Genomic DNA, 19,327 nt, shown 5'->3' on the forward strand with positions numbered 1-19,327 from the left:
ACTTTGGTAGTTGACATTTTTACTCAAAAAAATTCCCTGGAGATTCATCCAAGTTGTTGTGTACACCACTAATCTATTCTTTTTTAAAAAAAATTTATTGATACATAATAATTATGCACATTTATGAGACACGTGATATTTTTATACATGCATACAACAAGTAATGATCAAATCAGGGTAACTAAGATATCCATCACCTCAAATATTAATCACTCTGTGTTGCAAACATTAGAAATCTTCTCTTCTAGATATTCTGAAATATACAACAAGTTATTATTAACTGTAGTTACCTTACCATACTATTAAACACTAGAACTTATTTCATCTATCTAGTTGTATTTTTGTACCCATTAGCCAAATTATCTTCATTCCCCCAGGTTCCAGAGGAAAAGAATATTAAAAATGGAGTTCTTTCAGTGATTTTGAGGATTCTGGAGTTGGCTGCTTAATGTGATTAGACTCAAAAATGCTAAGGACTGTATTTCTAATAGTATGGAGAACAATGGTAGTCCTTGGCATGAACTGTTTAGAGAGTTATGCAAAATAAATGCATTTGACCCTCCTGATTCACCACTCGCGAGAGGCAAGGAGTTTAGTGACTCTATACCTAATAAATTTGACCATATGTGGAGAACCAAGGAACATAATGAAACTGGTTGGTTGCTCCTAAGTTCACTGGACAAAGTGATGAAAGAAAATGATGAACTCAGGGATTCTGTCTCCCAGCTTCAGAAGTAGATACTGAGCCTTAAATCTGCCAAGATTGCTCTGAGTGTGAGTCTTATCATCTGTAGAGAAAAAGTTGAAATTGTGGAAAAACAGACAGAAGCTCTTATCATACGAGTAGTTGACCTGCAATGAAAGGTACATGCACAGCCTCGCCAGGTGTCTACTGTTAAAGTGAGGGCATTCATTGGAAAGAATGGGACCCTGCAACTTGAAATGGGGATGTGTGGGAGGACCCTGATGAAGCTGGGGACACTGAGTTTGTAAACTCTAATGAATCTTTTTTGCCAGAAGAAACAACATCCTCATTCCTATTAGTGGCAATATCCCTTCCCCGACCCACGCTGCCATCAGCCTTTGCACTTTTGTCTGAGGAGATAAACCCTAGGCTGCCTGAGGCAACAGTGATGGCCTCCCCTGAGGCAGTTGCCAGGCAAAATAATGTTGATTCTCCCTAGGAACTACCCCCAGCACCCCTGTTTGTTTCTAGAACTATAACTAGACTAAATCTGAGGTGAGGTTGACAGTGTGACCCACGAGGAGGTTCACTATACTCGAAAAGAACTGCTTGGGTTTTCTAATTTATATAAACAGAAATCTGGAGAACAGGCATGGGAATGAATATTAAAGATGTGAGATAATGGTGGACAGAACATAGAGTAGGATCAGGCTGAATTTATTGACTTGGGCCCACTAAGTAGGGACTCTGCATTTAATGTTTCAGCTTGGGAAGTTAAAAAAGGTTCTAATAGTTTATTTGCTTGGTTAGCTGAACTATGGATTAAAAGTTGGCCCACTGTGAGTGAGCTGGAAATGCCTCATCTCCCTTGGTTTAATGTAGAGGAAGGGATCCAAAGGCTTAGGGGGATTGGGATGGTGGAGTGGTTAGTCACTTTAGACCTACTTATTCCAGCTGGGAGTGTCCAGAAGATAAACCCTTGACCAAAGCCTTGCAAAATAGATTTGTGAGGGCAGCACCTGTATCTTCGAAGAGCCCTTCTCTGTAATTGCTCTTCTCAGTATGTCAGATTTAACGGTGGGAACAACAGTCACTCAACAGGGGCCAACTGGTAGTACTCAACCATCAAAGGCAAGGTGGGCATAACTACCATAATGGACGGCGGAGGCAAAGTGGCTATCAGAATAGTCTGACTCGTGTAGAGCTCTGGCATTGGCTAATTAATCACAGTGTTCCTAGAACTGAAAATGATAGGAAGCTTAGTACATTCCTACTTAATTTATACAAGCAGAAAACTTCTAGGTCAAATGGACAAAAGACTAATTTGAATTATAAAAACAGAGAATCATGGCCCATCAACCAAATTCCAGAATTGAGCCAGTTTACAGACCCAGAACCCCTTGAATGAAGCAGAGGCTGGGTCCCCTTGAGGAAGGACCCCACTACAGTACCAACAATTTATGCAGTGAATCTTTCTGCCATCCTTCCCCAAGGAGACCTTTGGCCTTTCACCTGGGTAACTGTATAATGGAGAAAAGGAAATGATCAGACATTTCAGAAACTACTGGACACTGGCTCTGAACTGACATTGATTCCAGGGGACCCAAAACGTCATTTTGATCCTCCAATTAAAGTAGGGGCTTATGGAAGTCCGCTAATTAATGGAATTTTAGCTCAGGTCTGACTTACAGTGGGTCCAGTGTGTCCCTGGACTCATCCTGTTGTCATTTTCCCAGTGCCAGAATGCATAATTTGCATAGACATGCTTAGCAGCTGGCAGAACCCCCATATTGGCTCCCTGACTGGTAGGGTGAGGGCTATTATGGTGGGAAAGGCCAAATGGAAGCCATTAGAGCTGCCTCTACCTAGAAAAATAGTAAATCAAAAACAATATTGCATCCCTGAAGGTATTGAGGAGATTAGTGCCACCATCAAGGACTTGAAAGATGCAGGGGTGGTGATTCCCACCACATCCCCATTCAACTCTTTCATTTGGCCTATGCAGAAGACAGATGGATCTTGGAGAATTACGGTAGATTATTGTAGGCTTGACCAAGTGGTGACTCCAATTGCAGCTACTGTACCAGATGTGGTTTCATTGCTTGAGCAAATTAACACATCTTCTGGTACCTCGTATGCAGCCATTGACTTGGCAAATGCGTTTTTCTCCATTCCTGTCCATAAGGCCCCCAGAAGCAATTTTCCTTCAGCTGGCAAGGCCAGCAATATACCTTTACTGTTTTACCTCAGGGGTATGTCAACTCTCTGGCTTTGTGTCATAATCTTATTTGGAGAGACACTGATCGCTTTTCACTTCTGCAAGATATCTCTCTGGCCCATTATTACATTGATGACATTATGCTAATTGGATCCAATGAGCAAGAAGTAGCAAACACACTTATTGGTGAGACATTTGCATGCCAGAGGATGGTAAATAAACCTGACTAAAATTCAGGGACCTTTTACCTTAGTAAAATTTCTAGGGGTCCAGTGGTGGGGAGCCTGTCAAGATATTCCTTCTAGGATGAAGGATAAGTTGCTGCATTTTGTACCTCCTACAACCAAGAAAAAGGCACAATGCCTAGTGGGCCTACTTTTATTTTGGAGGCAACACATTCCTCATTTGGGTGTGTTACTCTGGCCCATTTATCCAGTGACCCAAAAAGCTGCCAGTTTTGAGTTGGGTCCAGAACAGGAGAAGGCTCTGCAACAGGTCCAGACTGCTGTGCAAGCTGCTCTGCCACTTGGGCCGTATGACCCAGGAGATCCAGTGGTGCTTGAGGTGTCAGTGGGAAATAGGGATGTTGTTTGGAGCCTTTGGTAGGTCTTCATAGGTGAATCACAGTGGAGGTCTCTAGGATTTTAGAGCAAGGCCCTGCCATCTTCTGCAGATAACTACTCTCCTTTCGAGAGACAGCTCTTGGCCTCTTACTAGGCTTTGGTGGAAACTGAACGTTTGACTATGGGTCATCAAGTCATCATGTAACCTGACCTGCCTATCATGAACTGGCTGCTTTCTGACCCATCTGGCCATAAAGTGGTCATGCACAGCAGCATTCCATCATCAAATGGAAGTGATATATATGTGATTGGGCTCCAGCAGATCCTGAAGGCACAAGTAAGTTACATGAGGAAGTAGCTCAAATGCCCATGGTCTCCACTTCTGCCACCCTACAATCTCTCCCCCAGCCTGCACTGATGGCCTCATGGGGAGTTCCCTGTGATCAGTTGACAGAGGAAGGGAAGACTAGGGCCTGGTTCACAGATAGATCTGCACGATATGCAGGCACCACCTGAAAGTGAATAGCTGCAGTGCTACAGCTCCTTTCTAGGACATCCGTGAAGGACAGCAGAGAAGGGAAATCTTCCCAGTGGGCAGAACTTCCAGCAGTGCACCTGGTTGTGCACTTTGCATGGAAGGAGAAATAGCCAGATGTGCGATTATATATGGTTCATGCGATGTAGCCAATGGTTTGGCTGGATGGTCAGGGACTTGGAAGAAGCATGATTGGAAAATCGGTGACAAAGAAATTTGGGGAAGAGGTATGTGGAAGGACCTCTCTGAGTGGTCAAAAACTGTGAAGATATTTGTGCCCCGTGTGAGTGCTCACCAATGGGTGACCTCAGTAGAGGATGAGTTTAATAATCAAGTGGATAGGATGACCTGTTCTGTGGACACCACTCTGCCTCTTTCCCCAGCCACCCCTGTCATTGCCCAATGGGCCCAAGAACAAAGTGGCCATGGTGGCAGGGATGGAGGTTATGCATGGGCTCAGCAACATGGATTTCCACTCACCAGGGAAGACCTGGCTATAGCCACTGCTGAGTGCCCAATTTGCTAGCAGCAGAGACCAACACTGAGCCCTCAATATGGCTTAAAATAACAGAAATGTATTGTCTTACAGATCCGTAGGCAGAAGTTCAAAATCAAGGTGTTGGCAAGGCCCTGCTCCCTGCAGAGACTCTAGGGTGGATTCTTACTTGCCTCTTCCAGCTTCTGCTGATTCTGGGTATTTCCTGGCCTGTGTATGCATAACTCCAATCTCTGCCTTATCTTCACATTGTCTTCTCCTTTGGGTGTCTCTCTCAAATCTCCCTTGGCCATTCTCTTATAAAAACACTTGTCATTGGATTTAGGGCCCATGCAAACATCAGGATAATTTTATCATGAGATCTTTTACTTAATTATGTCCACAAAGACTATTTTCCATCTAAGGTCATGTTCATAGATTCTGGGTGTACAGGCATGGACATACCTTGTTGGAGGCCACCTTTCAACCCATTACAGAGGTTGAACAACATCCTCAAATCCACACAGATACTAAGAGTCAAATTCTAGGTGTCTCACCCCAGGGTACATGCTCTCAATCACTTCACTATGTTTACCGGCTCTCTGACAAGCCATGTGTTCATCAGTGAAAATATTTATGAGTTAGAAAAATACGTGCTATTTTTCTGTAAAACATAAAGCACCTAATATGTGATATGCACAAGGCATTATGAAAATGCTATTTTTAACTTTTGTTAAAATACACAAAGTTCAAAACCATTGAGTATAAATGATATATATTGTTTTTAAAGGGATTTATTTCATTTAGAAAATATTGAAATGACCACATCATCTTTCTCAGTTTTAGCATTTTATACTTCTGTTAACTCACTACTATCTAGTTGGTTTAAATACAAATGGACAACGCTGACAATTGCAGTAACTTATTCATCCCCATTCAGGTAGTTTGGTTTATCTCTATGGATTTAATTATTATAATGTCCAATCAGAATACTGCAATAGCCTATCCAAAAACTGGAATTGAGTTCCTGTGTAGGTGCTATTAAATGCTGTGGCCAAACTATACTCTGTGAAGAAGCAAAGAAGGAATGACTGACTGATAAATTTTCTCACCAAATCTTTTATCTTTTACTTTATTTTGGTTACAAATTAGATAAGAAGATACTCTGGCTGTTGAAACTGTTTCTTGAAGTTTTTTAAGATACTCTAGCCCAATGGCTCTTAAGTGATCCATTAGTTTGGAAAAATAAAGAAAACGTAATAGTCTTTTGACTCCATTTGTCTAGAGGAGAAATTCATTCTCTGCATGATTGCATAATGATAGAACATTATCAACCTCACTCTTTAATGGTCCATAACAAAATAAGCACTAAGAGGGCTGATAAGCATAAGACCCATCCCACCTCCCAAAAAAAAATTACAGCTACCTGCTCTGAGCACCACTAAAGCGAATGAGAAAAATAGCCCTTTTTTCCAGAGGAATAAATTTATGTGATAGACAGCCAACCAGAATTCTTTTGGCATGGGGTATCCTTCTTTTAAATATCTTGTTATTGCTTCGGACACAGAAAACATATTTGTATGCAGAAGGCATACAGTAAAAGAGTCAAAAACAAAGGGTAAGACTGAGAGATACTGTCAACTTTCAAATACAGATGCTGCAAATAAACTAAATACAGTTCAGATACAAATATAGAATCTTTTAATCAAATTAGGGAAGGTCATTATCTTTCTTACAAAACTGTAGAGCTTACCGAACCTTTGTTACTTTGCTTCAACGGGTGAGCCATTTTTTTTTTCTTTCCTGTGACAGATCAGAATATTCTTACCAGATGTCAAAATTTTAACTGCCTTTTTTTTCCCAGTGGTATGTGCCCAAAGCATCTTTTTTTAATTGTCCCCTTTGTCTACATAATAACTTGATACAGAGAAGAAAGCAATGCATTAGCAGCAGTTATCAAGAAATTTACATGGCCATAGATGAAGTAGGAGAGACACAGGAAGCATAGATAAGATATAATTAAATGCCTAATATGTGTTAAAGAAAACCTTCTAAGAAGCAGTAGTAAATAAAAGATTCATAAGGAAGAGGTGGACTTGAGCTTGGCCTTGCAGTTTTGGTAGAATAAATATAAGAAAAATGGAAGGCTTTCCAGCACAAGGAAGGGTACGAGGTGGAAATGTACATGTCTGTGTTTGCTCACTAATTTATCAGAATACCTAACATAAGGCCTGGCACACAGTTGGCACTCAGTAAATATTTGTGGATTGTTAAATGGTGAATAATGAATGCAGATAACATTGATGTTGGAATAGCCCTGCATCTTAAAGACTTCTTGAAGCTACTCTGAGTGCTTTAACATGACACAGTAAGCCACAAAGTGCACCGTTACTAACTTCCATATGTTCTCCAGCATACGTAGACCAGCTCATCCTCAAGAATGGTGGTGACATTGTGAGAATGTGGACACAGCCAGACTTTTCATTCTTAAGTTAAAATTATTACAAGTCTTCCGCTGGGTGTGGTGGCTCAAGCCTGTAATCCCAGCACTTTGGGAGGCCGAGGCTGGTGAATCACCTGAGGTCAGGAATTGGAGACCAGCCTGACCAGCATGGTGAAACCCCGTTTCTACAAAAAATACAAAAATTAGTTGGGCATGGTGGCCTGCGCCTGTAGTCCCACCACTCTCTCGGAAGGCTGAGACAGGAGAATTGCTCGAACCCGGGAGGCAGAGTTGCAGTGAGCCGAGATCGCACCACGGCACTCTAGCCCGGGCAACAGAGCGAGACTCGTCTCAAAAAAAAAAGAAAAAGAAAAAAAGTCTTCCACTGGGTAGCCCAGGTGGGACTGGAGCAAGCAGTCAGTCTGGAATTGGGTTAGGGGGGATTTTTTGGAGCATCCATATTCCAGCCTTCATCTTGAATTCCACTACCCTTAGCATGTGTCCAGTGAGGTAGTATTGCTATATTAAAATCACTGTATCCAACAGAGGCTTTCCATGAGTGATGGCCGACTGGAGCTATTCTCTTCAAACTAGCATTCAAGTTAAGGATAACATTAGTTAAAGAACTATGAGCATAGTTTAATGAGACAGCCGAAGTTTCTATCTGCACTGGTGCTAGGTAATGCTCAAGTTCCAAGCCAACCACCTGGAATGAAAGCATTGCTCATGGACTACCGCAAACATTGTGCCTGCTCTTCCTTTCTGATGCCATCTCTCACCTTTGGCAGGATCCACAGAGGAATGGAATGTGCTTTTGGCACTATTCCCAATTGAAAAGTCATGGAATCGACCTAGGTGTCTATCAGTGGTGGACTGGACAAGGAAATTTGTGGTATGTATACACCATAGAATACTATGCAGCCATCGGAAAGAATGATGTCATGTCCTTCACAGCAACATGGATAGAGCTGGAAGACATTAGTATAAGTGAAATAACTTAGAAACAGAAAACCAAATACCACATGTTCCCACTTATAAGTGGAAGCTAAACAATGGGTACACATGAACATGGGATGGAGATAGACATTGGGAAAGCCAAAAGGGGAGAGGGGGGGAAGGGAGTGAAGGTTGAAAAACTACCTACTGGGTACTGTGTTCACTATTTGGGTGATGTGCACATTAGAAGCCCAAACCTCATCATTATGCAACATATCCATGTAACAGACCTGCACATGTACCTCAGAACCTAAATTTTTTAATGTGCTTTTGAGCACTTATTGCATTTATTGGATAAAGGCTTGTATGTTTATGCTCCTTGATTTTAGAGCAGATGGTTAATGGATTTGTTAGTGTGTGTTATATGTAGGCTCAAATGGCTTTCCCTAAAAGTAAGCCAGAAACTGAATGGAATTCTTTTATTTATCTGTGGCTGTTGGTAGATAGCACTACTCATGTGCATCCATAGTTCCTGAAAGAAGTCTATGATCTCTCAGCTAGTTTGTAATTTCTCTAATACTTTTTAATTCTACTTTTTATACATGGTAAATATTACTTATATTAAAATATTATCCATTCTACTTGGCTTCCACAAAGTGCCATCCAGCAAAAGAATGACACCTAGCATGCTCTCTTGTCTTCTTCTTCCCATTCCTTTCACTATCCATGATCAACAGTGCTTTTCTAAAGATTTATTAGGCAAAAAATATAGGTAGGAAAACAGCATGACCTGTACACCTCCTTTCCCACCTGTGCCTATTGGTATGAGTCAAATTTACTATAGTATAATGCTTTTCAAGTGCTAGTATTGAGGACAGGATTAACATCAACACAATAGACTGTATTTTATCACTATATCCCCTTGAACCTAGTTCAGCCTACTGTATTTCTGATCTCATGAGCTACCAAACTTTTATGTGAAGTCCTGGCAAAAAATTGGGATAAAAACCTCAATGGAAAAAAACAAGAACATCCCTGGTGTCAAATAAAGGAGAGGAGTAATCAGTATTTATTTTATATTTAAATGTTTCAGTGTATATGACAGAATGGTACTCTCTTCCCAAATATTAATTTTACACTTAGGTATGCATACATTGTGGAATACATTTTGTCACACTTCAAAATTTTTTAGGATTATCACTGAGATGTATGTGGGTGGGGGAAAAGAATATATAGATAGTCTCATAGAAGATATGATGAGTAAGTTGGTCTGAAAAGAAGCACTTACCTGACAAGCAGCCTAGGAAGGATGTTTATGAGAGGCTTCTCATTATCATATCCTTGACCCAACCGCTTCATTTCTTACTTTGAAAACTCATCACCTACACGGCAAACATTTTCTGTTGAATTTTCTTGTCTATATTCTTCCCTAGGAGGCCCCAACCTGTGAGGGCTCTGTTCTTTTTGTGTTGCTTTTCCATAATTCATATTTTTATCTTGATAGCCCTCATCTGCAGTTTTTTAAAACCAATGGTGGGAAGCCACCCAGAAACAAAACACAGTAGACATCAGTAAGACATCTCATGAGCAAAGTAGCCCTAAAATGAATAAGTTCAACCACTCAAGGTCGCCATTGCTCCACTTAAGTGTGGAAGCATTTTTTTTTTTTGAGATGGAGTCTTGCTCTGTCGCCCAGGCTGGAGTGCTGTGGCACGATCTTGGCTCACTGCAAGCTCCACCTCCCAGGTTCATGCCATTCTCCTGCCTCAGCCTCCCGAGTAGCTGGGACTACAGGCGCCCGCCACCACCCCCGGCTAATTTTTTCTATTTTTAGTAGAGATGGGGTTTCACCAAATTACCTAGGATGGTCTCAATCTCCTGACCTCGTGATCCGCCCACCTTGGCCTCTCAAAGTGCTGGGATTACAGGTGTGAGCCACTGCGCCCAGAGGAAGCATTTTTTTAAGTACCTTTATGTATGGGAAAATATGCAACATCAGGTCATTTGGCATCCACAAATGAAACAAATTTACAATACAAAGTTATCCACCTCCTCAATTCATCAATTTACTGTTGTATCTCCAGATCAGTTCTTTCAATTATAACCAAATATCCATAAAGACTGGTATTACATATTGACAGCACTTCGAGTTTGCTGTCTTAAATTTGTAACGGACAAAGGTACAGGTAGAAACGACAAGAAGCTTCTTAACTCTAACATACGACATTTTAAAATTACTTCAATCAGCTGAAAACCAGTTTATAATGCCCAAGATATGACATATTTTAAATGCAAATTATTTAGAAATGACCTTCTGTTTTACTGTACTTTTAACCATTACTGGTCTTTGTAAGCAAGAAATGGATTAATAACTTCATTACAAAGATGGTAGGTACTACATCTTATTCATACTGATATCTCCAGCCTAGTCCAGGCCCTGATATTCAATAATACTTCATTGAGCAAAATCATAAATTAATGAATACATGAATGAATGAAGAACAAATGCATAAAATCACCTGCAGAAAATTAAATAAGATACACATTAATAGAAAGCTCTACATTTGCAATAATTTTAACATATTAAAGCGTTAAATTGCTTTTAACACTCTAGTAATATATTTATATCAAAGATCCCATCTAGGACTACAGATGGGGATCCTTGCCTTAAAAATAATTTCACTTACATTACTCAACAAATGTTTCTTCAAAAAGATGATGGCAGAAACATCACAAAATGGGGAATTTTGCACAATTGCACTGACACTGTGTAAGTAGTTAAGATATTTATCCAAGGCAAAAACAATTATCATTAGAGCAAAGAGAAATGTTCATGTTTAGGGAACTGGCTAGAATGAGCTAAGTTACACTAAGTAACAAACAATCCCAAATCTCAGTGGCTTAGAACGACAGAGGCTTATTTCTCACCTATATGCTATGTCTTTCCCAGAGTGGCTGAAGTTTCTGCTTTATAGCATCCCATTCTAAGACCTTGTTGATAGAGCAGCCACCATCTCCTATATATCCAGTCCTTGAGTCAAAGTGGAAAGACAGCTCTGAAGACTCTTGCACCAGCAATTAGATGCCAGTCACCTGATCCACAGGAAACCCAATCTTACAATCTGCCCAGAAGAGAAAGGTAGCTAAAATATTTCATAATGACTACCACATTTAGAATGTAAATTCTTGCTGATTACCATTCAAACTATAAAATCCTATATAATTCCTAGAAGAATAATGTACTAAAAATATGTATTTGAACACTGCCAACTTCATTTTCCTGGTTCGTAGGTAAGTAAAAGGAGCTTTATGGTTCAGGATAAAATCATGTGCCTTCTGGTGTGCCTCCAAGGTGGCAGACTGAGCCCAAGCAGGATCTCTGCACCCACCCAGGTACAGCTCACTGGAAATATCGCAGTTGTTTGCAGAACACCTAAAAGGAACACAGAACTGCGAACACTGTACTTAGGGGACATAACTTTTTGCAAGTTATAAGGAGCAGAGATACTAGAGGGCAAAGATTTAACAATAATGCAGATGTCAATGTTTTCCAAATGGGAGAATGATGTGTGTGTGTGTGTGTGTGTGTGTGTATGTGTGTGTGTGTGTGTGTCTGCTTACACTTCACCTGGCGGCACTTCCCAAGGAACCAAGAGAAATTGGGTATAACCCAGTAAAGAGAAAGAAGAATAAGGTGGTCTTAGGTTGTAAATTCCAGAACTTCTGAAAGATTTAAATATTGAATATCTGATCTCTTTGCAAGAACCAACAAAGATTTACGAGGAGAAAGTGTGAAGGGGACAGCATTTCTAATGAGTTAATGTTCTGAGCCGACCCGCCTACCCCCATGAAGAGAACAAGGGGCCCCATTTACTGCTCCTCCCACCTCTGCCTTCGGAGGAGATTCTGTCTCTGACCAACTAGTTCAAGGACTCTTGCAATCTGAAAAAGAAAATGGGCAGAAAACAATTGAACCTAAAAATATGAAAGAAAAGAGAGGGATGCCTAAGGAGAAATGGAAAAGTAAGTAGAAGAGAAGAAAACAAAAAGAGAGGCCAGTTAATGGAGAAAGAGAAAGAAACCGAGAGAAGAAAGTACGCTGTGGGATTCAAAATGATAAGAGGATTTATTTTGTGAGCTTCTGCTTATGTGTTGAGGGTGGAGGGTCACACACAGATGAGAGGCTCAAACAAAAATGATATGAAAGGGAATTGAGAAGAAGCGGGAAAAGGAGCATGAGAAATATTCCCTGGGTTTATGAATTGCATTCCCTTTATTGTTTTCCAGAGACTGAATGTTTTCATTACTTTTGGTTATTTGGATATGCTTAGATGAATAGGACTCTGTAAGGTTTTCATTTATCTTTAAATACACAGTTAAGAAACTGCTGTAATTTATTTAGAAATGTATGAATGAATACATCATAATACATTTAAGAAATATCAAAGAATGTTGGTCTTTGGTCAACTGAAAAAAAAAAAAGGTTGATTGTCAGCATCCTTTTAAAGGTCCTCTTTTCATAGACTGAAAATAGCTTCCAGGCTTTTTTGCGATGCTGTCATTGGCCTTCTTCACTGCTTTTGGACCCTGGGTCAGGTATCAATGTATTGTCATACGGGTGCAAACACACCCTTCAATACAGTGCGTTGTGACCAACCACCAATTCCTTTAAGCCTTTCTCCTTTTAAGTGAGCGTGATGTTAAACTGTGTCAGTAGAGGGCGCTGGAGGAAGAGTCCAAGAAAAAGAGGCTTTCATGATTTGCGGCGCAGGCAGAGGAGTTGAGTGTCAGCCATGCTGGAGCCTGACCAAACCACAGGACCAGGACACAATCCTCGGCAACCTTGCAGCCTTGGCCCGGGGATAACCTGTCCTCAGCCCTGAGCAGCTTTCCCCAGACCCCTGCCCCAGCGCATCCCATGCACTCTGAAGGCCCTCTTGTCCTGCAGCCACGTAGCACTGCACCCCCATTGCACCAGCTGCTGTTCACCTGTTCCCAGCTGCAATCCCGAGGGTTGCCTAGTGTTTGCACACAACTCCATACCAGCTAACTTTCTCTGCTACCGAATGGCCAAGGCAAACCTCATCCAAGAGCTCTGAACACCTTCCAAATGTTTCCTCCCTCAGCCCTAGGCTACTACCAGTAATTTTCTTAGATCTATGGTTACTTTTTTATTAGAGTTTGAAATTATTATACTAAACTTTCCCTGTTAAACCTACTATGTGGTTTCTCTAGAGCCCAGATTGCTACAGGCTCTGATGTAATTTGCTATACCAAACTCCACACCTAATACTGTTTCTTGTGCAAAGGTGTAACTGACTCATTCACTTGGAAACATCCATTTTGTGAATACTGAAAAATGAGCAGATAAAATAACTTACATCGAGCCACAGGAGTCTGCAGTCGATCCAAAACCAGATCTTCGATGACTAAAGAATTCCCTTTAGGCCGGATGTGGTGGCTCACATCTGTAATTCCAGCACTTTGAGAGGCCAAGGCAGGTGGATTACTTGAGGCCAGGAGTTCGAGACTAGCCTGGCCAACACGGTGAAACCCCATCTCAACCAAAAAATACAAAAATTAGCTGGGCATGGTAGCAGGTACCTGTAGTCCCAGCTACTTGGGAGGCTGAGGCAGGAGAATCACTTGAACCCAGGAGGCGGAGGTTGCAATGAGCTGAGATTGCGCCACTGCACTCCAGCCTGGGCAACAGAGTGAGTGAGATTCCGTCTCAAAAAAAAAATTTTTTTTCCTTTAATCCACTGCTGAGTAAACAGTTGAAAAATAGTTATAGATCTATGGGGAAACATGTTCTGTGGGAGGCAAGACATGGAGATGAAATGACATATCCAAAAATGTAATTGAGGGTGAGCTTCAGTCTAGATCTTGTGATTTTTCACTCGTCCTGGGCCTAGATAACACCAGCTACATCACGTGCAGGTCTGTTTATTAACATGCAGCAAGTTCTAAAGGAACACTCAAGATCTGTTTCTTCTCTAGACATCCTGCCCTACTGCTTCAGAGATGTAATGTTTCACTGTGAAAGTTAACCACTAAACAGTTAAAAGGGTTTTCCCTACCCACACCATGACCACACACACACACAGAAAAAAGTTTTGGTATATCTGACTTCTGAGTTGCATTTATTCCTATCTCCTATCATTTCATTTTTTTCTTCTTATTTGTAAATGCCACCACTGCTTTTGAAAAACCAGGTTATAATTTACTATATTTTTTAAAAGTCTTAATTATGGATCTTGCAGCCTTCTTAGTCCATATCTTGTGAGCAATTATTTGAGTTTTCTTTTTTTCTATTTGTCATGTCACATACCTAAGAGTAGAATTTACATTAGTAGTTCTCAAGCCCATGAGTCCCAAACTAAGAAAAGAGAATCTATGGGTTATATCAGCTTTTGACAGGTAAAATAACATCCTGTTGCAAATATCTTTAATTCAAATTTGTCATGTTCTGGAGGGCTCATCTCTTTCAAAAGTGCAGAACTCAGAAGGCCAAGAAATGGCAGTAGAAGGTGTGATCTTGAGTGTGAAATATCTGTGCAATTACTACATTAAATATTCATGCGTTTCAGAGCAAATGAAATTTCTCTCATAATCAACTTGCAGTCACAAACTAGCATGTATCTTATTAATCTCTTAACAGGAATGAGACCAAATATAAATTTGAACCATACTAGCAGTTATTGTCTGATCTGCTTTTCCTTAACTTACTAAAGAAAAAAAAAATCAACATATGAGAAAAAATGATATGAGACTTTGTTAGAAAACACTGGCTGAGTCAAACCTTGGAAGATACTATCAATTGAAAATATCTGAATGCATTTTCAGCAAGACTTAACGATATTACAAAATGACATCAAGTTACTTGAAATGCATCAGATGTAAAAGTTGAAAAACTTATTGCTAAGAATGTCAAAAACTGAAAAATAATATTAAACGAAGTGGAGCCATGCCTAATTCCTATGTTAATACATTTATCATCAATCACCAGTTTCAGATCAACTGCAAATCTTCTATTCTTTCAAAGGTCTCTATACTTCTGATATTTTTAACTTTCTGAAACTTTACTGTTGTAAGTTTCAATATAGCCTGTAGGTGGCCTGTTTTGAAGAAGTTTCTTTCTATTCGCTATCCTCTCTTTGGTATATTCATGTAATCTTTCTCCCCCAAAGCCTATTTCCTTACATCATTTTGAAGCAAAGATTTGGCATTCTTTCCAACTACCTTAAACTCCTCTTCAACCCCCACCCCCGACATTGCTATTATCATGATCCTAATACAAGCTCTTATCTTCTTTTGCTTGAATGACTCCAGTAGATTCCAGACTTGTCTTTCTGCTTCCCCTCTGATCTATTCTTCCATATTGCCTCTAAAGTTGTTTGCAGTTAATGATTCTGGAATAAGTATGTATTCATTTTGAAAATAATGACATTGCATCTTCACCTCACATTAAAGACTCAACACCTGATGTGTTATACACTTAATGTAAAAGACAAATCTGTAAAGCTTTCAGGGGGATATGGGAAACTATCGTCAAGGCCTTAGGATAAGAAAAGCTTTCTTTAGTAAGTCATCAAAAGCAGAAATTAGACATATCTTAGTTTATTAAAATTAATAACTCATCAAAAAGTACATATTAATAAAGTTTAAAAACACCCAAGAGTGGGGAAATCTATTGCAGCCCATAAAACCAGCCAACATTCAGGTCCAAAGTATGTAAAATCTTCTACAAAGCAATAAGAAAAGACATACACAACTTTTTTAATTAAAAAAAAGGACAGAAGACTTGAACAGGCACTTCATGAAAAAGAAATCCAATGGCTAAAAAATATGAAAGTGTGTTACATATTATATATAATGCATAGATTATGATATTTATTATAGAATCATATGTATGATTATAAATACCTCATTAGTAATCAGAAAATGGAAATTAAAATCATAAGGAGATTCTGTCACACACCCACAGATTGGCAAAAATTAAAAGTCTGACAATAACTAGTGCTAGCAAGGATATGGAGCATCAGGAACACTCAAATACAGCTTGTGTCAGGGTGAAATGGTTCCTGGCACTTTCGAAAATAATTTGGGTCTCTTTCACTTAATTTGAGGATATGTTTATTTTATGACCCTGAAAATTTGTGTTTCTAGAGAAACTTGAGTTTCTACTGATACATGTACCAATAGTAAATTGTATAAATACTGTACTTATAAAATGGAAACCTACCTGTCAATGAAAATGAATCAACTATAGCTATCCAAAGCAAGTAACAGCATTAATCAAAAGAAGCAAGACACAAAAGGACAAATATGGAATGACTTCATTTACATAAAGTTCAAAAACAGGCAAAACTAAACGATAGTGTTTAGAGGTACGCACCTCTGCAGAGGTGGTAAAACAATAGAGCTAATCAAGGACTTGATCATCATCATAAGGTCAGGATTATAGTTTGCATTAGGCTTAGAGGGGAGGGTATGAAGAGGAAGGAACTTCTGGCATGCAGGCAACATCCTGTCTCTGACCTGGGTGGTGGATATATGGGTATCTGTTTCATAATTCTTAAATAAACAGTACCTTTATGTTTTGTGAACTTTTCTCTATATGTGCTAGACTACAATAGAGTATAACCAAATTTTTAAAAATTTGTCTAGTAGACAAATGTGAATAGAAATATACAAACCTAGCTGGGCACGGTGGCTCACACCTGTAATCCCAGCACTTTGGGAGGCCAAGGCAGGTGGATCACCTGAGGTCAACAATTCGAGACCAGCCTGGCCATCATGGTGAAACCCCATCTCTACTAAAAATCCAAAAATTAGCCAGTGTGGTGGCAGGCACCTGTAGTCTCAACTACTTGAGAGGCCAAGGCAGGAGAATCACTTGAACCTGGGAAGCAGAAGTTGCAGTGAGCTAAGATTGCTCCACTGCACTCCAGCCTGGGCACAGAGCAAGACTCTGTCTCAAAAAAATAAAAATAAATATATATATACCTATTTTTAATAGGCCCAGTTGGGTCAAGTGTGTTTTCAGTTAAGGAAATATTTGTACCATTTTTAGTAGTCATTTGCTACCTTACAGTCCCTGTTGTCATGGACTGTGTCTGCTGCTTTTGTGGGTTGTGAAGGCTTCTTCCGTATCTCCAGATTTGGTTCTCAACAATTTTTTATTATGGACTCTATGACCATCCCCACTGAAAATGATATTTAGATCGAACCCACATATCCTAAGTATTTAAAAAAAGATGGATGAAAATCAAATAAGTGAGAAAAGTCTGATCATTTGAATTTTCAAACTCAAGGAGAGAGAATGCAATTGGCAATATCTTTCTGATCATAGTGGGAAACCCCAGACAAGTGCAGGCTGCCGCCCTGGCTGGGATGAGAGCTTCAGAGAAACCACTGGTCCTGTCTCCCAGCTGTTACTAACCCAGGTGACTCAGATCACCTGCTTCATTTTGTTCTTTTCAATTTTCTCTGGCACAGCTATTATAATGTTTAAAGAGAAAATGAAATATCTTACTTGGGGAATTTTACATATTTGGCTATTCTATTGCTCCAACTACTGTTACCTTGTACTTGTATAGCTTATTATTATTCACTTGTTCAGTGTACAACATTGAGTTGCTAGTGAGACACAGGTACTGTGCTGGGCACAGCTCTACAAGAAGTCACTTGTCATGCACAGCACTGCATTCTTTCATGGACTCTTCCAGCAATGTGATGGGGGAGGCAATGGATAAGTGGTTATTTTTATTATTACTAAAATTAGACTTTGTATCAGTTGTCTTTTGCTGTAAACAACCTACCCCAAAACTTAGGGGCTTAAAGCAGCATTTTTTTTTTCCAGCTCCAATTTTGTAAATCAGCTAAGCAGTCTCCTCTAATCTGGTCTAGCTGTGCTCATATTGGCCAGGCTCTTTAGTGATGCAGCTAGCACCTAGCGGACTTAGGATGGCCTTGCTTATATGCCTGGCCAGGATGATAGGGAAAATGGGTCACATGTATCTCATCATACTGTAGGCTCACCTGGGCTTCTTCACCTGGCAGAGTTCCAAGAGCAGCCAAAGGGCAAGCCAAACTGATAGAGACAGGAGGCAGAGAAATTCTAGGAGGGCAGGTCCCTGGTGAGGGCCTCATCCTCAAGCTGAAAAGCCCGGTACCGTGACCCAAAGTGAGAACTTACATACCTATTTTTTTGCTTGAATGTTGCCTTTTCCAAAACCACCCATGGCCAGCCATATTACTGTCCTCAATTTGTTTGTGTGAATTCATTTCTCCTGGCTGGACAAGAACTTGGGTGCCATGAGTGTGGGTGCAAAAGTCTGTCACATTGACCCTCCACTGAGCTGCTAATACTTAAGCCATCTGCAGATGGCAAAGCTATAAGAGCACTGTATCACTCCTTCTGGGGCTTCAGAGGTCATGGGCAACCCCGCTAGATGCTGCTACGGGGCAGACATGGAGTTTTGCTCCTGCTGGCATCCAAAAGCATTCGCCCTGGCTCCTGTGCCCACTCACCTGTGCTCCCCCTCCTGAGAGGGGTGGAACGCAGTGGGACAGAGCAAGTGAGTGGAGTCCAGCCCTGACAGCACTGAAGCAGCCGGCAATGTTGGCCAGGCTGGTCTCGGAATCCCGACCTTAGATGATCTGCCCATCTCAGCCTCCCGAAGTGCTGGGATTACAGGCGTGAGCCACACGCCCAGCCTACCCTGGTAAATCTTAAGCTCACAGGAGACAGGGTAGGAGGGCATGAACACAGGCAATGTAATATGACTCAGCTGGTAGTTAGGAACCATTCTCTAAGCCTCAACTTCCTCCTTTGTAAATTAGAAATAATTTTTTTTAGCTCATAGATTCACTGTGAGAATTGAATTCAATAATATGGTTGAAAAACTTTAATGTTTTATTCAAATGTAACAAATTAATAAATGGGTCCTAGAGGTGGGTGGCAGAGGGTCATAAGCACAAAATCTAACATGTATTAAGATGGGATAGGAGTGTTGATATAAGTAAATGAATACATAAATACATAATATAAGAAATGTCAGTTACTGAAGTTCTGCCTGAAATTACTTCTGAAAAAACAGTGTAGATATTGTATTCAAGGACATATTATAAAATAAGGATTAAAAATAAGACAAGTTGCTGCAGTAAACAAAGTTTCTCAAACGTGTTTCTGAAGAACCCTGGAGACATGAAAGTCAGTTTCTTTCCTTGATCTCTCCTTTATAAAAAAATAAAATAAAATAAAATAAAATAAAAGCAACTGCTAAAAAAAAAAAAAAAGTGGTAGATTTTTAAGCCCTGGAGTGCACAGATGCCCGTGAGATATGAAATGAGAAAGCTAACTGCTGAACCATATTCATATATAGATTCTATTATTTATATGTATGTTTGTAAATGCAGACAAAAAGATCTAGAAACCACACTAAACTTTTTTTTTGAGACGGAGTC

At 40.1% G+C, this 19,327-nt stretch overlaps 1 pseudogene; it reads left to right on the plus strand.

Moving 5' to 3' along the window:
- The first annotated feature begins 2,507 nt into the window (after positions 1 to 2,507).
- LOC100613071 (cysteine and histidine-rich domain-containing protein 1-like) overlaps positions 2,508 to 19,327 on the plus strand; it is a 32,967-nt pseudogene continuing 16,147 nt past the window's right edge.

This window comes from Pan troglodytes, chromosome 3 (genome assembly GCF_028858775.2).
Source record: "Pan troglodytes isolate AG18354 chromosome 3, NHGRI_mPanTro3-v2.0_pri, whole genome shotgun sequence".
Classification (NCBI taxonomy): domain Eukaryota; kingdom Metazoa; phylum Chordata; class Mammalia; order Primates; family Hominidae; genus Pan; species Pan troglodytes.